The 20,650-nt window shown below is 37.4% G+C and overlaps 1 protein-coding gene and 1 pseudogene across 5 annotated transcripts in view; both read right to left on the bottom strand.

Annotated features, from left to right (window-relative positions):
- The window catches only part of MED13L (mediator complex subunit 13L), a 290,375-nt gene that overhangs the window by 79,943 nt on the left and 189,782 nt on the right, over positions 1-20,650 (bottom strand). The gene's annotated exons all lie outside the window — the stretch shown is intronic.
- On the bottom strand, positions 2,551-3,720 carry LOC306668917 (ankyrin repeat, SAM and basic leucine zipper domain-containing protein 1-like; annotated as a pseudogene). Its single transcript has 2 exons — positions 2,744-3,720; positions 2,551-2,701 (listed from the first exon to the last, which is right to left on the bottom strand). The product of its transcript is annotated as an ankyrin repeat, SAM and basic leucine zipper domain-containing protein 1-like (transcript).

Raw genomic sequence — 20,650 nt, 5'->3', positions numbered from 1 at the left:
GGAAGCTGAAATTATGATTGAGAGATGAATTAACTCCTTCATGGCCCAAGGTATAGCATAGCTTTCCCAATAATGGTGCCCTATATAATTTGGTACAGTATATGCATATAGAAAATAACTGGGAAGGTGCAAAATTTCTCAAAATTCAAATAACAATTTCGCCAAAATTTAATTAGATACATCTGCATACTATACCATGGAGTGGGGACTATCAATTCTAAAACTCTATAAACTGGAAGTATCTACTGAATGTGAAATTAAGAATGAACACCACTGAGACATTCTAATTACCAGTGGCAGGAAGCCAAACCTGACTACTACAAAAGCAGTAAAATTAACCAGACCTCTCCCCTGAATTAAAAAGCACACCCTACTTAGAAGATGGTAATTCTTTATTTTTCTTAAATGGACATAAAAGGCCCCATTGTTAGATATCAAGTGTCACTTATTTAAGTTTATAATTCAAGAAACTTCAAACTACAGATAAGCTTATTTTTCATATGCTAAACAATATACTTAAAAGTGCCTATTGTACAAAACTATGCACAAAACATACATACAAAAACATATGAATAAGAAAGCCAAAGGTTTTAAATGTCAAATCATAACAAAATGGATAATTTGGATAGTTTACATCATAGGCAATTCCCACAAAATTACAATATTAAGGAATATTATATAACATTTTAACAAGAGACAATTTACTAAAATGTAATAATTGGATTCAATTAATTAGCATTTAGTTTTAATAATTTTTTTAAAACTAGAAACAGTTTTACTCTCCCCATAAGGAGAGTTAAGTATGCTATGTAGTCTCTTAAAAATCATAATTAAAAAATCAATTCTAATTAGCCTAGATATTACTGCTGAGAAGCAAAAGTTGGCTAGAGCATCACATGCAAACAGCAATGAAATATAACCATGAAGAAGAACATGAAAAGGGACAACCACCTGAGAAACCAATCAAATGAAGTCAAGGAATAAGATGAACAGTCATATTTTCCATATTTAAAGAAATGTGTATGAAAAGAAATCACTTGCCAAAAAGTCACAATCAAAGCCTAGCTAGGCCCCTTTGTTAGCAACAGTGGTAACCAAGCAGTTTTATGGTGTTGGGGTCTAATATTTATTGTGAGCTTAACTAAGCTTCTGAAGTTTATAAGGCTGCGCAATGCTAAGAAACAGCTTCTTGTGGTTAAAGATTTGCACAATAGGAAGGAGGTATCAGAAGGCAAGGATTAAAATTAAAAGTCAAGAGTAACCTGTTCTTTGCAGTTCAAAGAAATGATCTGACACAAAGAACAGAGAAACAAAAAGGTCAGATTAGATGGATGATGAAATTCATTTAGGAAATACAATGGAAAAGAAAAACTGTCGCTAGGTCAAATATTTTATTTAAATGGGTCTTTCACTAGGCTGAAAATTCAATTTTGCCTTTAGGAATCTGTTTGGATCTGGAGGATATAGAGCCTAATGACATTAACTAATGGGAAAATTGCTGAAATATTTTACTGAACTATGCTGTAGAAATTAATTTTCCAAAATCCACTAAGAGAATGTGATTCAGTGGTAGAGTTTCATTTGCCTGGTTCACATGAGGCCTGAGATCCATCCTCATAACCACCCAAAAAGAAAAAAGAAGAAAAAAGACCACTGAGATTTTTTTTTTTTTGGGGGGGGGGGACTGTTTCTTTTATTCTCTTCATTTTAAAAATCTGAATATCAATATTTTGATTATGATAAAATAAATCTTGTTTTACATGTGTAAAAATTTTTGTCAAATTCCACTTTCAGAATATCCCTCAGAATGTTATACCTATGTTCGGTTATATTTCAGAAATACTTTACATGGAAAATTCTAATGTACTTTATGCTTTTCACACTATTCTGATTTTCTGCTTTTGTATTTTACATCTGGAATATTTTTCCTATGTATTTAATCCACAATTATAAACTTTTACATTCTACCTTCGTCCTTTGCATTTTATGAAATGTTTTCAAAAATCAATAATTTCCTAAAAATATAACTCAAAAAATGCAGCAAAAGTCCTTATTTTGTAGTAATAGAAGGGGTAAATAAGAACTAATGAATTATGAATTCTTTACAAAGTCTCTAAGATTATCTATGATGAACAGACTTTAAAATAAAAGAATATTAGATGAAACTTTTATTTTGAATGTGATTTAGTTGAATGTTCAAACTAAATGATTAGATATAATTTACTGCTTGATCAAAATTAACAAAATATAATAGACTACATTTACAACTCAAATTGAAAAATCACTTTCTAAAGAAAAATTCTCTGCTTTATATTATCGCAATTTTCCTATGGATTATAGGCAAAGAATAAAATGATATTGTACCACAGATGGTTATTGAAAGCAATATGAGGATGATTTGAATAAGATGTACATACATAATTTAAAAACAAATATTAGGGGGTTTTCTCTGAAATTTCAGCTTGCAAATGAAAAGAATCAGCCCAAATCCACATATTGTAATAGCTGTCCTCTTCAAAATTCTACTCTTCCATGTAGATACTTCTTCCATTAATGGTATATGAGTAGCATCATTTTCCCATTCATTTTGCAGCTGATTTCCAACTTTGCCACTTCAGGTAACTCTCCAAAATTTATCTCTTCTACTTCCGGTTCTTTAACAGCAGCCAGACTTTTCTGCTGATCTTTATTGGTAATCCCAAACTCTTATTTCTAAGAAGTCTGTTTTGCAAATCTATTTCACATCTTTGCAAATTCATCTTTTTTCACGGTCAAAAGGTGTCTTAAAGCTATAGCCCTTTCCTTTAGTAAGTCTGTCATATGTTCCAGTCCAAGACCAGTAAAAAATATTTCCAGATCCCCAAATGCTGTGTATGAACCAAATATGGGATCTTTTCCTTTATTAGAATCTGCTGTCAATTGTTTACAAATAGCCTCTTCTTTAGTTAGCTCTTGAACCTTTCCTTCCAATGGATTTAAAGAAAGAAAGATGAAGATCTCACAAGCACAAGGCCCTGGGTTCAATCCTCAGCACTCAAGATGTTTGTTTCTTTTTGCAATCTCACTTGGTATCTTTCCAACTTTGGTTTGTAGCATTTTATTAGCTCCAAGTTCAAGCAACTTCAAAACTACATTTTTATGACCTTGACGTGCTGCCCATGTTAAAGCAACATAACCATTCTCATCCTGGCCATTCACTTCTGCTCCATGTGCAACCAGGAGAGCAACCACCTGCGGGAGGCCATTCCATGCAGCATGCTTAATGGTCTCCTACAAGTTACATTTGGATCAGCATTTCTTGAAAGTAGCAGCTCTACACACTTCAAGATCTGTTCTTCAGAGCCACAAGCAGAACATGCGGTCATCAAAACAGGCTGCTTAGCCTTATCAAATCTTGCATTAGCACCTCTGTCCAAAAGGAGCTGAACCATCTCTACATTGGCAATGCTAGCAGCATACATCAGAGGGGCCCATCCATATCGAAAGCTGGAATGTACACTAATGCCAGAATCCAGGAGCTCCTCCACTAAGGAAGTATCTCAAGTGGTCAATGCCTTCTTAAACGTTTCATTCTTTTCTTCTGTAGGCAACGGCCTTTTTAATTTCTGGGAGGCTGGGTCAAGGTACCCGATCTGCCAGCCTTCATCCTCGCTATCTACTCTCCTCTCCGTCAGCCACCGCCACACCCCGGAAAGAGCCCACTACAGTGTCCCCCGCCATGCCCGCACAGCTGCTCTCCCCGCGCCTGCGCAGCGCGCGTTCGCGTTGTGTGTGCCCCACTGAGATCTTTGTGAGGAAAAAGGCCAGAAAGCATCATTCACCCCCCACCCCCGTACCAGGGATTGAACCCAGGGGTGCTTACCCACTGAGTCACATCCTCAGCCCTTTTATTTTGAGACAGGGTCTCATCAAGTTGCTGAGGCTGGCTTTGTACTTGTGATTCTCCTGCCTCAGCCTTCCAAGCAAACTTCCCTTTTATTGGGTGGCTTCTACCTTCTTGGAAAAATGTTCATGATTAGGGACCTAAAAACAGGAGCAATGCATAATGCCTATCTTTAAGGGCTCTCTAGAGGAACATATAAAATATGAACAGAGACAAGTATAAAAGAAGGTACAGGTAAAAGTCAGAATAAAAATTTATGTTTCTATAAAATTTAGGAAGACTATTCTGGCTATGAAAATGAAGAGACTTTGTGGTAAGATTAGAACTAAAGTTGAGCCTGAAGGATTTTCAGAATTCCAGTAATGTAAGGAAAGGAAATACTAATATTCCAGGAAAGGAAATATATTTATTGACTGTTTCCTGTGTCGGGCATTATTCTAAGTGTTTTAAATACATTATATCCTTAAATTTTCACAGTAACTCCAAGTTAGGCATTATATCATAACCCTACTTTGGTGTAATAAGAAATAAAGACAGAATTGAAGTAACTTGCTTGCCATCCACTGTCACCTAGCCTGTAAGGGACAGCGACATGTTTTAAACCCAACTTGTCTGACAAAAGATCATACACTCCCAAAGCACTGAACTTTATAACGTGAACTGAAATGGCATAATAAAACCAGTTATTTTCAATAACTACTGGCAAAGGGCTTTCACCTTACATCGGATCCACTGTAGCTCTTTTTCCTCCTCAAAGCTGACCAGAGATACATTAGCGTTCACACTCGAGATGACAACACAGTAGAATGAATCGGATATTATTACGCTATGTACATACATGACTACACGATCAGTGTGATTCCACATCATGTACAACCACAAGAATGAGAAGTTATACTCCATTTATGTATGATGTGTCAAAGTGCACTCTACTGTCGTGTATAACTAATTAGAACAAATTTTTAAAAAACAATGATGTTAACAGGGAAGGAAGGAGGGAAGGGAAAGAGGAAATACTGGGGAATGATACTGGTGAAATTATATCATTATACAAATATGTAACAACAAACCCAGCATTATGAACAACTATAACACACCAATAAAAATATGGGGGGGGGGGGGAAGATGTCAACACCGACTTGAGGAGTTAAATGACTTCCCCAGGCCCAGAGGCAAAGACAGACCTCAGAACCAAAAACTCATCTTTGGTCCACAGCCCAGGGCTTCATCATATTCACGTCTTCTTTCATATTAGAAGGGCTGTTTGCCCACTGTATGCCAGGAGCTCAAGGGTTACCCAGCAATGCGCCGCAGTCCACCATAGGAAGGCTTCCCATCCTCACCTTTCCACTCGACTTCTATGCAAATGGGATTCTGCCAAAGATTGCATTTGAAACAAGAGTTCTACCACTAAAAGAGTTTAACAACCATTTACGCACACAGAGTCTTGGGTCTAAGCATTTTATCCTCATTTCTTGCTATAGTTTTTGCCACTCTAGACTGGTAACCAAATCCTACTCCAGAAAATACTATATCCCAGAAATCACTTGAACTACCTTTCCCTTGGTTTTATGTGTGCAACACCTCAATAAAAATCAATAAAATCAAAGTCACATTCATGATAAAAACTAAAAAGATAACCAAATAACAATCAGCAGAAGCTATCCAGTATCCCCTACCACTTGACCTGCACATCCTACATTAGTCCGCTTTACATTACTACAACAATTACTTGAAATAAACCACCTTCATAAGAGGAAAGGTTTATTTTGACCCAGGGTTTCAAAAGTTCCAATCCACAGTGACTTGGCCCAGTAGCTTTGGGCCTCCAGTGGCACAGTATCCAGACAAGAACATGTGGTGGAGGAGGACTATTTACCTCACGGTAACTGGGAAGGAAAAAGATGTAAAGAGGCCAAGGGCCCAATATCCTTTCAAGGTCACCTCCCCAGTGACCTAACTTCCTCCTACCAGGCCCCGTCTCTGAAAGTCTCCACCACCTCCCAATAACAGGCCATTAAACCTCATGGAACTCTGGAGGACTCTTAGGAAAACCACAGCACCCTATCAGAATACATGGTCTTCAGAAACCCTGGAGGGGGATGCTTCTGGGTATGCTGTCAGTCTTGTCACTTCTATTTTATACATGGCTCTATGGTACCCTAATTTTCAAGCATAATGAGAAAAGAATATCTTCCATATAAACATTAACAGTATGACATCAAAATCTACAATGTTTCCTATAGTCAAGTTAAAAGCATTTTAAAGTGATACAACCTATCAGTGAAATGCTCCTAGGCACCAGAATGGTGACAATAAAACAGGCGATTAAAGACCTGACATGAATGAAGAACAACAAAACTTCCATACACTGTTACTAGTAGTCTAATTTGGTACAGTCACATTGGAAGGCTATTTGGCAGTATTTATTAAAGCTGAACATGTGTCTACTACTCTATGACTCAAAATTCTACACCTAGGTAGAGAACCAATCAAAAATATTTACAAAGATGTTCTTAAAAGAATTATTTATTTTAGCTGCAAAGTATAAACAAACATCAACCAATAGAATACATAAAATAACTGTGGTATTTTCATGCAACAGATTATACAGCAGTAAGCCTGAACAAGCTGCAATTGCATAAAACATGGATGAAATTCTTTAAATAAAATGATGAGCAAAAGCAGTCAGACACAGAACAGAATAAACTATAGGATCCCACCTAAATAAGGTTCAAAAGCATATAAAATTGACTAATTACTAATGTTGTGTTACTGCAATAGTGTCCCCTTTGAGGGGAGGCAATGGCAGAAGGCACAAAGGGAAATTCTCGGAAGATGATGTTCCATTCTTGATCTGAGTGCTAGACACGGGGTGGTTCACATTATGTAAGTGGATGGAGCCAAACAGTAATAATGTTCTAACATACCTTACATACATGTTTCAATAAAAAATTTTAAATTATTTCAATAGGATGAGGTATTTCAGAAAACCCATTGCAAGTAGCATAAATGAAATACATGACACTAAAAGAATAAGCACATTAACATGTAAATTTATAAATAATGTCTGCAGAGCTCAATCTTGTTCATGAAAAAAATTATTTTTTGAGATGGAAAATCTTACCTTCTGTGAAGAATAGTATTTTAACAATGTTTCTGGGTGATCCTTACAATGAAAGAATCACAAAGTAATGAGTTTTATAGCTGAGATGGCCTTTAGTAAATGCCATGGCAACTCCAAAATGTACTAATTTATTAACTTTAATAAGTCTCATTAAATACCTGAGGTGACAATCAAGTGCTCCACAAGTAGACAATCATGGTAAATAAGTGACAAAGGATTAAAAACAAAGATTTTATGGACAATTTAGTGAGTTGCTTGTAGCCCAAAGGTAAGTTTATTAGGTGAGGACACTGACCACAATATGCAACACCTTGTGGGGTATTAGAAGCAATAAAATATAGCAATTACATAGAAAGGTGTTAAAATCATACTCAAATTTGAGATCTGGCTATTTCACTAACGAAATATATGTCCTTATATAAATGACTGATTTTTACCCTAAGCTATAAAATGAGTAAAATGGAACATGTTAGATTTTGAGCAGAAATTATTATTTGGTTTAAATCCATTAACACATATGAGTACTCAGCACGAGGTACACCGGGCTACAATGGTCATGGTCGTGGTCATGGTCATACTAATAATCATGATGATGTAGCGGCGGTAGTATTCTGAATATGAGATAAAAGTCCAAAGGAACTGAATCTGGGGGGAAAGAAGCTACATTTTCCAGGTTTTCTAGGGTAAAAAAAGGCATGAAAACAGGTAAGCAAGCATAGCTGGACAGCTCTGAGGTTTCTGACAAAGACGTAACTATAAACTGGTTTTAGTACACCACAGTGACTAAAGAGGTTTTTGACACCTAAAAGTGCATACATTTCCTATCTGATTTATAAATAAAGTTTCTTTATTTATAATGCCTACCTACATTTGTGGGACCTTAATTAAGTCACCATTAGGTGTCAGAATCAGCCTCTCCTAGTGCTGGTGATGATAAACTCAAAATACAGCTATATTTGCTTCCTTTGAATTCTTCAAGTAGCAATGAGAAGAGTATGAGAGTCAACTTCACTAAGATTCTTTAAGAAATTACTTTTTATCTTATCTTGAATGAATGTACAATTATAGGACAGAAATTACTATCTTGGGCACTAATTCACATTATTCTTAATGATCCCAGAGAAATAAATTACTAGAGATAAAGGATAAATTTTTGCTTTGGTTTGTGATCTTTACTTCCTTCTTTAAAACTTAACAGACCTCTTTAATTTGTCTTTCTAACTCAGTGGATTTACTAAGTCTCCTGGAAGACACTGCAGTTACTTATGTATACTTGTTTACTATTATTTTCTCCAGAACCGATATAGAGAGTCAAAATAGTTCTGGTAAAGGAATAAAACTTTATCTTTTTCCCTCCCCAGATTTAAAAAACACATAACTGTTTAAAACTAAGTCAGAATCAAAAGCAATGAGCAACAAAACCCCTGGAGAAAGGCAATAGAATCATTTAACAGAGAATGAAGTCGCCTAACAGCCAAAGGAACAGTTGTGGTACATTACTCCACGTTGCTGAAACACACATGCCATAAAATAAAACCCTACGGGCAGACAAGAAACCCAAAGAGATCACAACTGATAACACTCCTGGAACAGCCTGAGGCAGAGTCCACCTAAAAAATACAAGAAGAATGACAAAGACAATAGCAGGGACCCTGAGCAGGGATGCCCAATCTCCAGAATCAGAACTCTAAAGCGCTACCTGTCCTATCACTTAGGGGTAGTGCTACGTGGTTGGTTCAGTATCCACATGACATCTACAGTTGGGTACCAACTGACCAACTGATACTACAACACACTGTCATCAGCACATGGGTTCTAGGAAGAACCTTCTAGATAGTGGTCTCATAAACGAAGATGTGGCATTTTGTTTACGAAATGTGATTCCTCTTCTACTGGATAATACTAGGCTATTCCAAACTCAGACTAACAGTCTTTGTTACGGTCTTGGAAACAGTTTACACATGCAAACAGCCCTCAGGTCAATTTCAATACTTTTACATCAATCTGGCAAAATATGGATCATTTACTTTAACTAATAAAGGTGATTCTTAGAGGTCAAACACATGCCTGAATTTGCAAAAAGAAAATACTTGGTTTTTAAAATACCTAAATGTAGGACAGAGGATTAGAGATTTTAAGTTCTAGTCATTATAAAAGTAAATTTTAAGCCTTATTTTAAATTATTGAGCTATCTAGTATTATTTATCAAAAGGATTCAATTCATTAAAATGTATTATTTCATTTTAAATGTTAGGTATAATACCTTATATACTGAGATAGCTTCATACTTGAGTCCATGATTCTAACAACAAAAAATTCATTTACTTCTCTTAATTTACCTGTTTATGTAAAGACACATAACCATATAACAAGTTTTAATCTTTTAAATTACTAGAAGGATTCAACTATAGCCAACCAAAAGATATGAAAGATATTTTGTTCCTGACCAAGAAAAGGAATCTGCTAGTAAACCTATCTGCAAAGTGACAATTGTTACTTATTTAGCAAGTTCTAAATGAAATGCATCAGACTGAAAATCAGGATGTTAAGATTTGCTGTTCTAGGTCTGGGGATATAGTTCAATGGAAAGCACTTGCCTAGCAAGCTTGAGGTTCAATGACCAATGGGGAATAGGGACACAAGGGGCTGACACTTCATTTGATATACACATTTGTCTCCAGCTGATCTAACTTCCCATTTTATATAGTAAACAAGGACACAAAGAAAAAAAGCCTTCATTTGTTTATCTCAACCAAAGTAATGCTGAACTTCTAAAACTCAGAAATAATACTTTCCCCACATACATTCTGGAGTGTAAGACAGTATGATTACTATACTGGTGAGTCTGTAACAAGTAAGTCCGTTTACATACAAAAATTAAAATAAATGTTGGGTTATCCAAGTATTAAAAAAAAGTTTACACTCTAGTATAAACTGGCAACCAGACTTTTCACTTTATCATTTTTATCTACAATGGAAAAGAAATGGATCATACATTAATCTACTATCTCCTAGACCATCCATGTGACCTTCCAACATTTTCTTGTGAAGATCATCAAATGATGTGATGGGTAAGCTTTCTTTCAGAGATAAGTAGCTAATCTTAAAGTTCCTCAAGAGGGCCAGGGTTGTAGCTCAGAGGCACTGGATTTAATCCTCAACGCCACATAAAAATAAATAAAATAAAAGTATTTAAAAAAATTAAGTTCCTAAAGAGAGAACACCATTTAGCAGAGACTACTGAATTATAAATACTCTAGTCAACTAAAACAGTGACAGCATAGTAGAGTGGACCGTGCTTTAGGGACTTCCACATTTAGCAGTTATATTCTCAAATCGTACCATATTATCAAATCCCTCCTCCCCAACTCCTGTGACATTTTAGGTTTTTTAACACCACCTCCCAAACTAGGTGCCCTTCTACAGATGAATGGATTAAGAAAATGTGGTGTGTATATATATATATATATATATATATATATATATATACACAATATAATATTTTTCAGCCATTAAAAAAAAACTGACTATGACTTTTACTGGTAAACAGATGGATCTGAAGACTATCATGCTAAGTGAAAGGGGTCAATCTCAAAAAAAACCTAAGGCCAAATATTCTCTCTGATATGCAGATGCTAACACACAATAAGGGCAGGGGATAGAAGTTCCATGGATTAGACAGAGGTGGATGAAGGAAATGGAGGGAGGATGGGAATAGGAAAGACCATAGAATAAATCATACATAACTCTCCTATGTTCTTATATGACTACATGACCAGTGAAACTCCATGTCAAGTACAACCACAAGAATGGGATCCTAATTAGATAAGTTACACGCCATGTATGTACAATGCCAAAATACACTCTACCGTCATGTATATCTAAAAGGAACAAATAAAAATGAATACAAATAAATAGATTTAAGAGAATAAAGGTTAACAATTTGTAGGCCAAATCTGCTTAAGCTTGATTTCACAAAAATGCCCTCCCCAAAACCATTCTAGAGAGTGGATCTTATTTTTTTAAAAGTGTTTACAGAATAAAATACATGATATTTAATTAAGACTGGAATGGTATAAAAAACACTTGACTTGAGAAGCAAAAAACATAAAGGAGGCAGTAAGAAAAAGGCATTAAATTATATTTTAAAACTGATTCACACACTTATTAGTTTTTACATACTAAAATTTTAAATGCAGAAGAAATAAATACAAATCATTGTCATAATTATATCTTTAAACCAAATGCTTAGAAAGCCTTTATGTTTTCTCAAGTGCAAGGTAAAAGGCCTTTCAATGCTGAAGTCCCAGTATGCAGTTCAACAAATGAAACGGACACAATGTGAGACGAACACACACCAAGCGTGAGTCTCCTCCTGGAAGATACCAGGACACTGTCCAGGCCAACCTTGCTCCTCTCTGGACTTGAAGCATTTTCTGGATCACTGAAAGGATCTGAGCTGGCTGCCAGCTCTAAACCAATGAGGCAAACTTCTAATAAGCCTCAATTTTTTTAAAGAAAAAACAAAGTTAATTTTCAAAATTTAATTAAAACGTAGAAACACAATGATCAGGTATATTTGTTTTCTCCAGTCAGGATTAGGTGGCCAGAAGAAGTACTACTTTGTGTTAAATACATTTACTTGGTATTAAAAATTAGAGAATCAAGGCCTCCTGGGATATGAAAAGCAATGGTTTAACTGGAAACAAAACAAGGAAATTCACTCTCACACTCTTATTTTACATTGTTCTTGAAACTCTAGCCATAGTAATCAGGCAAGAGAAGAAAATTAAAGGGATACGAATAGGAAAAGAAGATGTCAAATTATTTCTGCTGATGACATGATCCTATATGTATATATAAGACCCAAAAATACTCCCCCAGAAGATTTCTAGAGCTAATAAATAAATTCAACAAAGTAGCAGTATATAAGATTGACACACAAAATCAAGAGCCTTCCTACACTCCAATAATAAATCATCTGAGAAATGAATCAGAAAAACCACTCCATTCATAATAACCCCAAAAACAAACAAACAAACAAACAATAAAAACCACACCTTGGGAATAAGTCTAACCAAGGAGGTGAACGACCTCTATTGTAAAAACTACAGAACACTGCAGAAAGAAAACTGAATTAGACCTAGAAAATGGAAAGCCCTCCATGTTTTTGGATAGGCAGAGTTAACATTGTCAACATGGCCATACTACCAAAAGCATCAAAATACCAATGACATTCTTTATAGAACAAACAAAAGTCTTAAAGTTCATATGGAAGAATTTAAAAAACCTGCAATAATCAAAGCAATTCTAAGCCAAAAAACTGATGCTGGAGGCATCACAATACCTGACTTCAAATTATGCTACACAGCTACAGTAACAGAAATTGCATGGTACTGGCATAAAACCAGACACAGACCAATGGTACAGCACAGAAGACAAACCCACAGATAACACCCATCTGATCTTTGACAAAGGTGTCAAAACCGAACTCTGGAGAAAAAACAGGCTTTTAACAAATGGCGCTGGGAAAACTTGTTATCTATATGTAGAATAAGACTAGCTATCTCTTACCCTACACAAAAATCAACTCGAAAATGGATCAAAGACTTAGGAATTAGTTCAGAAACTATGCAACTCGGAGAAGAAAACAAGGGTCAACACTCTAGCATATAGGCACAGTCAATGACTCTCTCTCAATAAAACCCTTAAAGTTCAGGAAATAATGCCCCAAGAGTTAATAAATGAAATGGCATCGAATCAAAAAGCTTCTGCACAGCAAAGGAAACGAGTATGACGCAAGAAAATGTAAATCAAAACTACACTGAGACTTCAACTCACTCTAGTTAAGAATAACAATGACCAAGAATACAAATAAAAATAAACGCTGGTGAGGATGTGGGGAAAACAGTACACTCATACATTGTCAGTGGGACTGCAACCACTTTGGAAAACAGTATGGAGATTTCACAGAAGACTAGGAAGAAAATCATCATATGACCAGCTGTCCCGCCCTGTGGCATTTATCTAACAGAACTAAAATCAGCATATTACAATAACACATGTGTATCAATGTTTACAGCTATGCAATTCACTCAGCCAACTTATGGAATCACTTCAGGTCCCCATCAACAGACAAATGGACAAAGAAAATGGGCTATATACACACAATGGAGTTTTACTCAGTCAAAAAGAAAAAGTGAAATTATGGCATGTGCTGGTAAATGGCTGGAGATAGAGAATATCATCATGCTAAGTGAAATAAACCAGACTCAGAAAGTCAAAGGTTAAATGCCTTCTCTCATTTGGAATCTAGAGAGAAATAAGGAAATTAAAAGTGGTCAGGAGAATCCCATGAATCCCAGAAGGAAGATCAGTGGACTAAAGGAAGGGGATTGAGGGAGCGGGAGGGAAGAATTACCCAATAAAACTGATCAAATCATTCTATGCATATATAGGAATATGCCACAGTAAATTCCACCTTTAGTGTATTTATAAAGCACCAACATAAAAAACAACAAATAGAAAAAAGATCAGTAAAGTAACGTGAGCAGAAGGAGGGAGGGAGGGAGGAAAGGAGGGAAAGTAGAAGTAGTGGGGATTGCAATGGAGCAAATTATATTCCAGGCACGTATGAGTAATCAAAATGAACCCAATATTACATATAACTAATAATGTACTAGTAAAAACATCAAAAAGCTGTAGTAGATACACCAACAATTTAATAATTTGACCATGTATTAATAATATTAGACTGCACTGGGAAAGGGAATTCTAAATCCAGCCATTCCTTCCCTTCCCCCGCACACAATACTTGCCTTATGGAGCTTTGACTTCCGCAGAATTCCTTCGTTCACTGAAGATAAATATAAGCAAGGAGAAGAGCAGAAAACTGTGACACAAAACCATGGCACCACTTTTAAAAGAAGAACTGGAATTTCATACTGTTATGGAATTCATACATTACGGGCATTTGTATTTCCTTGTATCCTCTGTCTCCTGCCTTCTCCTGGTATCCCCAAGCCTCAGCTCACATCCATAAGCAGGCTGAACGTTAACCCAAATGCTTCTACACAGTTCTCGGGAAATTCATTTGGTAAGACTATAATTACTTTTTCATGTATAATTTATAAAATTCTAAGTAATTTTAAAGCTACTTAAATGGACCAAGATTTAACTTTTTTTTCCCAAGTCTTAAGCCTCATTTATTTGCAAATTTGAACTTTCACTAACTGTTCTGGCTTTTAAGTTCTGTCTTATAAAACTGTCCACACAGATAATAATCCAGGTGCTTCTTTGTTGTTCATTTTAAAATGTCTTCTAGCATTTCTATTTTAACTTTTGGCTGTACAATAAATTCTCAATTGCTCTGTATTAAGAAAGGCAATGTTGGAGGGTCAAGTAATTAGGAAGACCTGAGTTTACATCTTATTCATCATTAGCTGCCTTAAGTCAATTAACCTCTCTGTATTTCCGTTTTCTTTCTTTCTCCCTCTCCTTCCCCTCCCCCTTTATCCCTCTTTCTCTCCCCACACACCGCCCCCCCTTCAGTGGGGCTGGAGACTGAACCCATGACCTTGCACCTACCAGGAAAAATGCTCTACTACTGAGCCACATGCCCAGCCCCTCTGTGTTTTAGTTTCCAATGCTTTAAAATATACACAATAATGCCTACCTCACAGAGACACCAACATAAAATAAGAGGTCATGCTCAGAACACAGTCATTACTAAAATTAGTCATAGCTTTGCTACAAATCAGAACGAAAAGCATCTGTTCTTCCGGACACATCCCAAATTACTTCATGTAAGTTTAGGAAAGGATTTTAAATCTAACAATGTAAATAAGTATATCAGAAAGAAGAGTTCACTCCAAAATCCAAATTAGAAAGTATCAAAATCAACAAAATCAACTCTCTTCCATTGGTTTTCAAATTCTTCTGAGCAATACTATCTTCCTTCATGGAAAATTTTACCTAGTGTCCCAATATATTTCTTTTAAAAGGAAAGGGGAAAACCCCAGACAGACCCCCCCCCCCCCCCCCCCCCAGTGAAGGCTGTTTACACCCCAAGGGTCTCACAGACCTGCACGCTGCATGGAGTTCCGGAACTCTCATGTCCCTGTCTGAAAGTGCTTTCTGTAATTCCATCAAATCTGCACACAGCATGTCCCATAAGAGTTACTTTGGTGCTTCTGCTACTCACCCTCTTCCAAAATACTGGTGCCTCCTCCCTTTGGTCTACTTGATTCCTTAAAGTAAGTTCAAGAGTGTTCCCGGAGGCTCCACAGGAGCCCTGAAGAATCTCAGCCCCCCATGAACTTGGAGCACTTCTCTGTCACTCCCCCAGCCCCTTAGGACAGCATCTTGCTGTCTGATATTACACACTTTAGAGTGCTTGTGTCTTCTTTCCCCAGCTAGTTCCACCCATGAGACCAAGGTCTGTGCTGGCCAGTATCATCAACCCCTACACGAGTGTCTTGAGCAAGGAAAAAAAGGAAAGTCATTTTAGTTCAGCATTGCTGGGGTTATCTAAACCACTGATTCCTCTGAATACAAATAATCTAGTCTCATGTACCTCCAAAACTGACTCTCACTGACCCACACAGTCATCCATCACAGGACCTAAAACTAAACCTTTTTCAATCACTACCATCTTCAAAAAAAAAGAAACTTTTTTTCAGCCAAAATATACAGCTTTACAATTCTGCTATGCACTTGGTGCCATTAACTGTTGTGGTACTATATTACTAACACTAACACGTAACAGTGGGGCTTATTTCTCATGGATAGAGGTTAATTTGATTAAGCTTCTTTGTTCCTTAACAATTTGGAATTCTGGTGTCCCAGGGAAGAAAGCACGCCAGGGGAAGCAAGAGGCGCCAGCAGCAGCTTAGGTGATGCCTCAGACAGGCAAGGGCGACCCCAGGGTCTCCTATACTAACAGGACTGCTCTGGGGAAGGAAGGCAAGGAAGTCACAACAAAGCAACTGAGACTTCTGCAGTATTAAGCTGCCAAAAGAACAGGTTCCTATCTTACAGTTCTTCCATCTGACACTGGTGTAGCACTGAGATGCTTCATACCAACATGTGGCCAATCTCCACACTACAGAGTGCCAGTCAACTAGAAATGGTGTGAGGGCAGGGCCACATCAGTCCTGTCCACTGCTCCATCACTAGCATCCAGCACCATGTGTACAGTCTCACAGGCTCCTTAAGAATATTGTAGGGCTGGGGTCATGACTCAGTGGTAGAGCACTTGCCTACCACATGTGAGGCACTGGGTTCGATCCCCTGCACCACATAAAATAAAGGTACTGTATCCATCTACAACGAAAAATTTAAAGAATACTGTATGGGGTTGGGAGTGGCTCAGTGGTAAAACACTTGCTTACAGAATGTGCAAGATCCTGGGTTCAATTCCCAGTACTGCCAAAAAAAAAAAAAAAAGGTGTGTTATCTATACATACAGAAGTCTTAGAATAGATTAATATACAGTAGCCTCTTAAATATATGCTTATATATTACTGAATATAATCATGGATGGCAAGAAAGAAGCATTTACTACTTAACTTTCACCAACACAATATCATATTGATTTTTTACAATATGACCTGAAAATATAGCTCAAATTTTATGTTAAATATAAGACACACATTAATAAATTTCCCTATCAGGTAAGAGTACATGTCATTATTTCTGACCATAAGCTGAGCTTTCCTTTTAACCAGTTTATAAGAATCCAAAGAAAACACAATTACAATACAGTAGACTCTCCTTGCATTCTGGCAGCACATCAAAAAACGTGTCCCAACAGGCCTGATATTGCATGGTCAGCGAAGAGGAAAAGCGAAAGGAGTCTTCTACTTTGCTGCTCCTCTGAAAAGGGAATCACATTAGGCCATTAAGTAGTCAGATACATTATTTTATTGCTCGCAAAACCCTTGGGTAATAAAGTATGAGTACAAATTGCCACAGGCAGTTTTGGAGGAAAAACAGAACCGTGGGAAACAATGACAGCTGCTCTAGTGCAGCGCTGGACAAAGGCAGGAAAGAGCGCAGTGCATGGGTGGAGGTTCTTCTGCTCGAGCAGAGCACTCTCCACGTGGGAGAAGCTGCTCCATAAGCACAAGACTGCATAATGCAAGCGTAGATGCACAAGGAGGGGAAACGTGGCTAAAGAGCATGTGCACGTCTGAAGAACTGCCTCGAGTCGGAGTCAGTTACACACATCCATTTCCACTCTCTTCTACATAAGTGAGATCGAGGGGATAGCTACAGTGAAAAGCATGTGACTCTTAGAAAAGGGAAATGGGGGGGCACACAGTTTCTTTTGAGAGGCTATAACACTAAAGTCATGAACAATGTTATGATATTTAATTAAATGCACTCTCCTTACAAAACCCTACTGTTTCATCCGTTGACAAAATATCAGACACCCCTACTTACAAATTTTCAACTTTCATATTTCTGCAATAAAAAAGAAAAACCTCTAGAGCAAAAGAGTGGCAACTCTACCAGGTACCAACAGAGGGCGTGCACCGTTTCCTGCAGCCCCTCCTGCGGCTGCCACCTCACCACCAATGGCAAGCCAGGGTCCTGCTTACTTAATCTTCTGGAGTTTTAGTAAAAGAACTGACCCTATCCTGGGGGGGGGGGGGGGGGGGTGTGTGTGTGTGTGTGTGTGTGTGTGTGTGTGTGTGTGTGTGTGTGTGTGTGTGTGTGTGTGTGTTTGGACCCTATCATGTTCAACAAACACAAAGGCAGTGCAAATTTAAAAATATAAGCAAAGAAAGATAAATTATCAATGTTAACAAAAGGAATGAAAAAATAATTAATGTTAATAAAGTAATTGTAGAGGCAATATGAATTCTTAAGACATCAGAAACCTAATGATACATAATCAGCAATCAACAACAAGAGATAAGGAGAAGTTATGAGAAAGAAAACATTACAGTATGAGGATTAGCATCCATCCATGTTCAAATGGTTAGTGGTCTAGTAATATTAATTCAGGAGAATTTAGAGGATAAATAGGAACAAAACAATACAAAGGATGATGCTGTGTCCCCAGTCAGTTCGACCAGTAAGTTCAAGGCCAAATGAAACCTGAACAGCGTAAAATGAGTATGAAGGCAACATAGAGCTCCAAAAAAATCCCTGGAGATCATCAGGTGTGAACTCTCTGCCTCGACAAGTCTAGTCTAGTCCACAGTGTTAGGCCCTGAGATGAGACACTTGGTAGCACTTGTATCAGCAAGTGTACACCCGGGGAACTTAAGGTGGGAGACCAAAGAGTTCTAACCGGGGAGATAAAAATTCCAAAAACATAAAACATTTTGACTGGTTAAAAATAAGCAAGCATACCCCACCAATATTTGTATATTTATTTTTCTAGTCTTCCACGTGTAATCCAATATATCATTGACTCTAAGAAATAGCAACTGTAAACACAATGTCATTTAATTAATTACTAAGAATAAAATAAATAATTCTATATAAGAAATATGTTGGGTGTAGAGGGGATACATCTTCAAGCCAAAAACTGGTATTTTTAAGGAAGGGGGGGTGGGGGAGAAGACACAGTTGTAACATTTTCTCCTTGTACTTTAACAGACTGCCTTTTATACAACAGTCTGGAGATCCTCAATCAAAATATAGTATGAAAGAAGGCAAATGGTAAAAGATATTAGATCTCACTGAAAGCTACTCAATGAGTAAATGAATGCCTTATCTCCAGTGTTACATTTATTACATATCACAGAAACATAACCTGTGATGAACTTGACAAGGAGAAAAGAAGGAAATATTTCTCAAAAAGTACCTCCCCCAGAGAGTTATTCATTAGAGTAATGTTGTTGTAGCAGTAAAGGGGACATATTTAAGATTCACAACAACTGGGATTTGCAGTGACTGACTATACCAGGACATTTCAGTACTCCATCTATAAAATGAAAGGAACAGTTCCTAGCCTACAGGATTAAAATGGGGGACTGAAGTGTATATAAAGTTTCTAGCAAATGCTCTGAACACAGCGAGACCTAATAAATAGCAACAAAAAGATCATTCATTATAATTTAACTCATCTGTTAAATTACCTTAGATTACCTGAGGACTCAGAAAGATAATATGGAAAGACCAACAATGAATATGCTAGCTTCTATGAGGCATGAAGTTCAGGGGGGTGCAAGCTTTGTTAAACTGGCACTGGAAAGTTCTCTATGCCTGCTGTAATCAGCCTCAGATGTGTTTGACAACTGACAATATTAACAGGACAATAAAACACTGTCGACAACACAAGGCCAGAAGAATCTCTGTAACAGCAGGGCTTATTTATACAGTTTTCTTAGCAATAGCTTTTAAAAAGAATTTACCAGTTTAAGTAAGAATTTATTAATAATCTGGTTCTAAGACTGTATTTAGGTCATTAGCATTAATCAGACAACTTAACATTTCTCAAACACAGACATCCCTAACATATTGTTTAGGATTTCTAAAATGAGAAAATAAAAGACGTCTACCTTAGCATAAACCTAAGTGTGGATGACAAAACACTGGCAATTTTGTGGCAAACAGGACAGAAGAATCACTAGCTTATCAATTTACTTTCTGATCCCTGCTGCCTCTTATTTATTGACCTAAGATGCACAATAGCTATTCTCAAAATAAGAAATCTGAATTCTAACTCCTACAGTGAATTGACTTTCCATGCACACTTTATAGAATGTCAATGTGTTGTTTCTGAACTCATAATTTACATTTTAAGGACTCACTTGGTCGCTTGGTACTCTCTCTGTAACTGTGAAGATTCTAACCTGAAATAAGGTCTCCCTGTTGTGTCCAGCCACACACTACCACTGACATCACCCTTTAGGTACCCATGGTGGTCGAAGTTAAGAGCTCATGTCTCTATGATTTAAAAATCTAGTGGGGGGTGCAAGTCCCTAATTTGAGGCCCACAATTTGAGAACTTTGGCTGAGCCTGGGGGATGAGCTGAAATCAAGAGCTGGGTGCTCAGGAGGAACGCAACTCTAAGGTCGTGCAGCACTGCTGTCACAGTGCATCCCAAGAGCGCTGCTCCCCAAGAGTGACTGAGGAAAGCTGAATCCAAGAACTGCAGAGGCCCTATCTCACTGGATTTGAACATCCTCTTCCTCACAATAACCCATAAGCCAGATGCTAGAAAATCAGAACCTCAAGAGAGAAATGGAAGACGATGCAAAAGGAATCTTGGCAGCCCAGTGAAGGTGCTAAGATTTGTGGGTGGAAGCCACCATCAGCTGAGAACAAGCCCAGCTTCCGTCCTTCTCTCTAGTGAATGCTACCTATCCAATCTCTTTAATCTTGAGTCTTGAACAGTTTTCTCAGTTGGCTGGGGTTCCCCAACCAAGATGTGAACTGCCTGGTATAGTGACAAAACCCTGGTGGGCCTACATTCTCGCCCAGGTTGCCCAATCTCAACAGGCGTCTATTAGACCCCACTCAAGTCCAGGTCAGCGAGTTATCAGAGGCTCTGTTCAAGTGGTAGGTAAGAGGGCAGACTCGGGAGCGACCCTGTCTGGCTCAAAGACTAATTGCTGCTTACTAACTTGAGTAAGCTCCTTAACCTCTCTGTACCATACATTTTGCACACATAAACTGA

Source organism: Sciurus vulgaris, assembly GCF_902686455.1.
Source record: "Sciurus vulgaris genome assembly, chromosome: 8".
Classification (NCBI taxonomy): domain Eukaryota; kingdom Metazoa; phylum Chordata; class Mammalia; order Rodentia; family Sciuridae; genus Sciurus; species Sciurus vulgaris.
The sequence above is the reverse complement of the archived record's forward strand: the minus strand, read 5'-3'. Positions and strand labels throughout refer to the sequence as shown.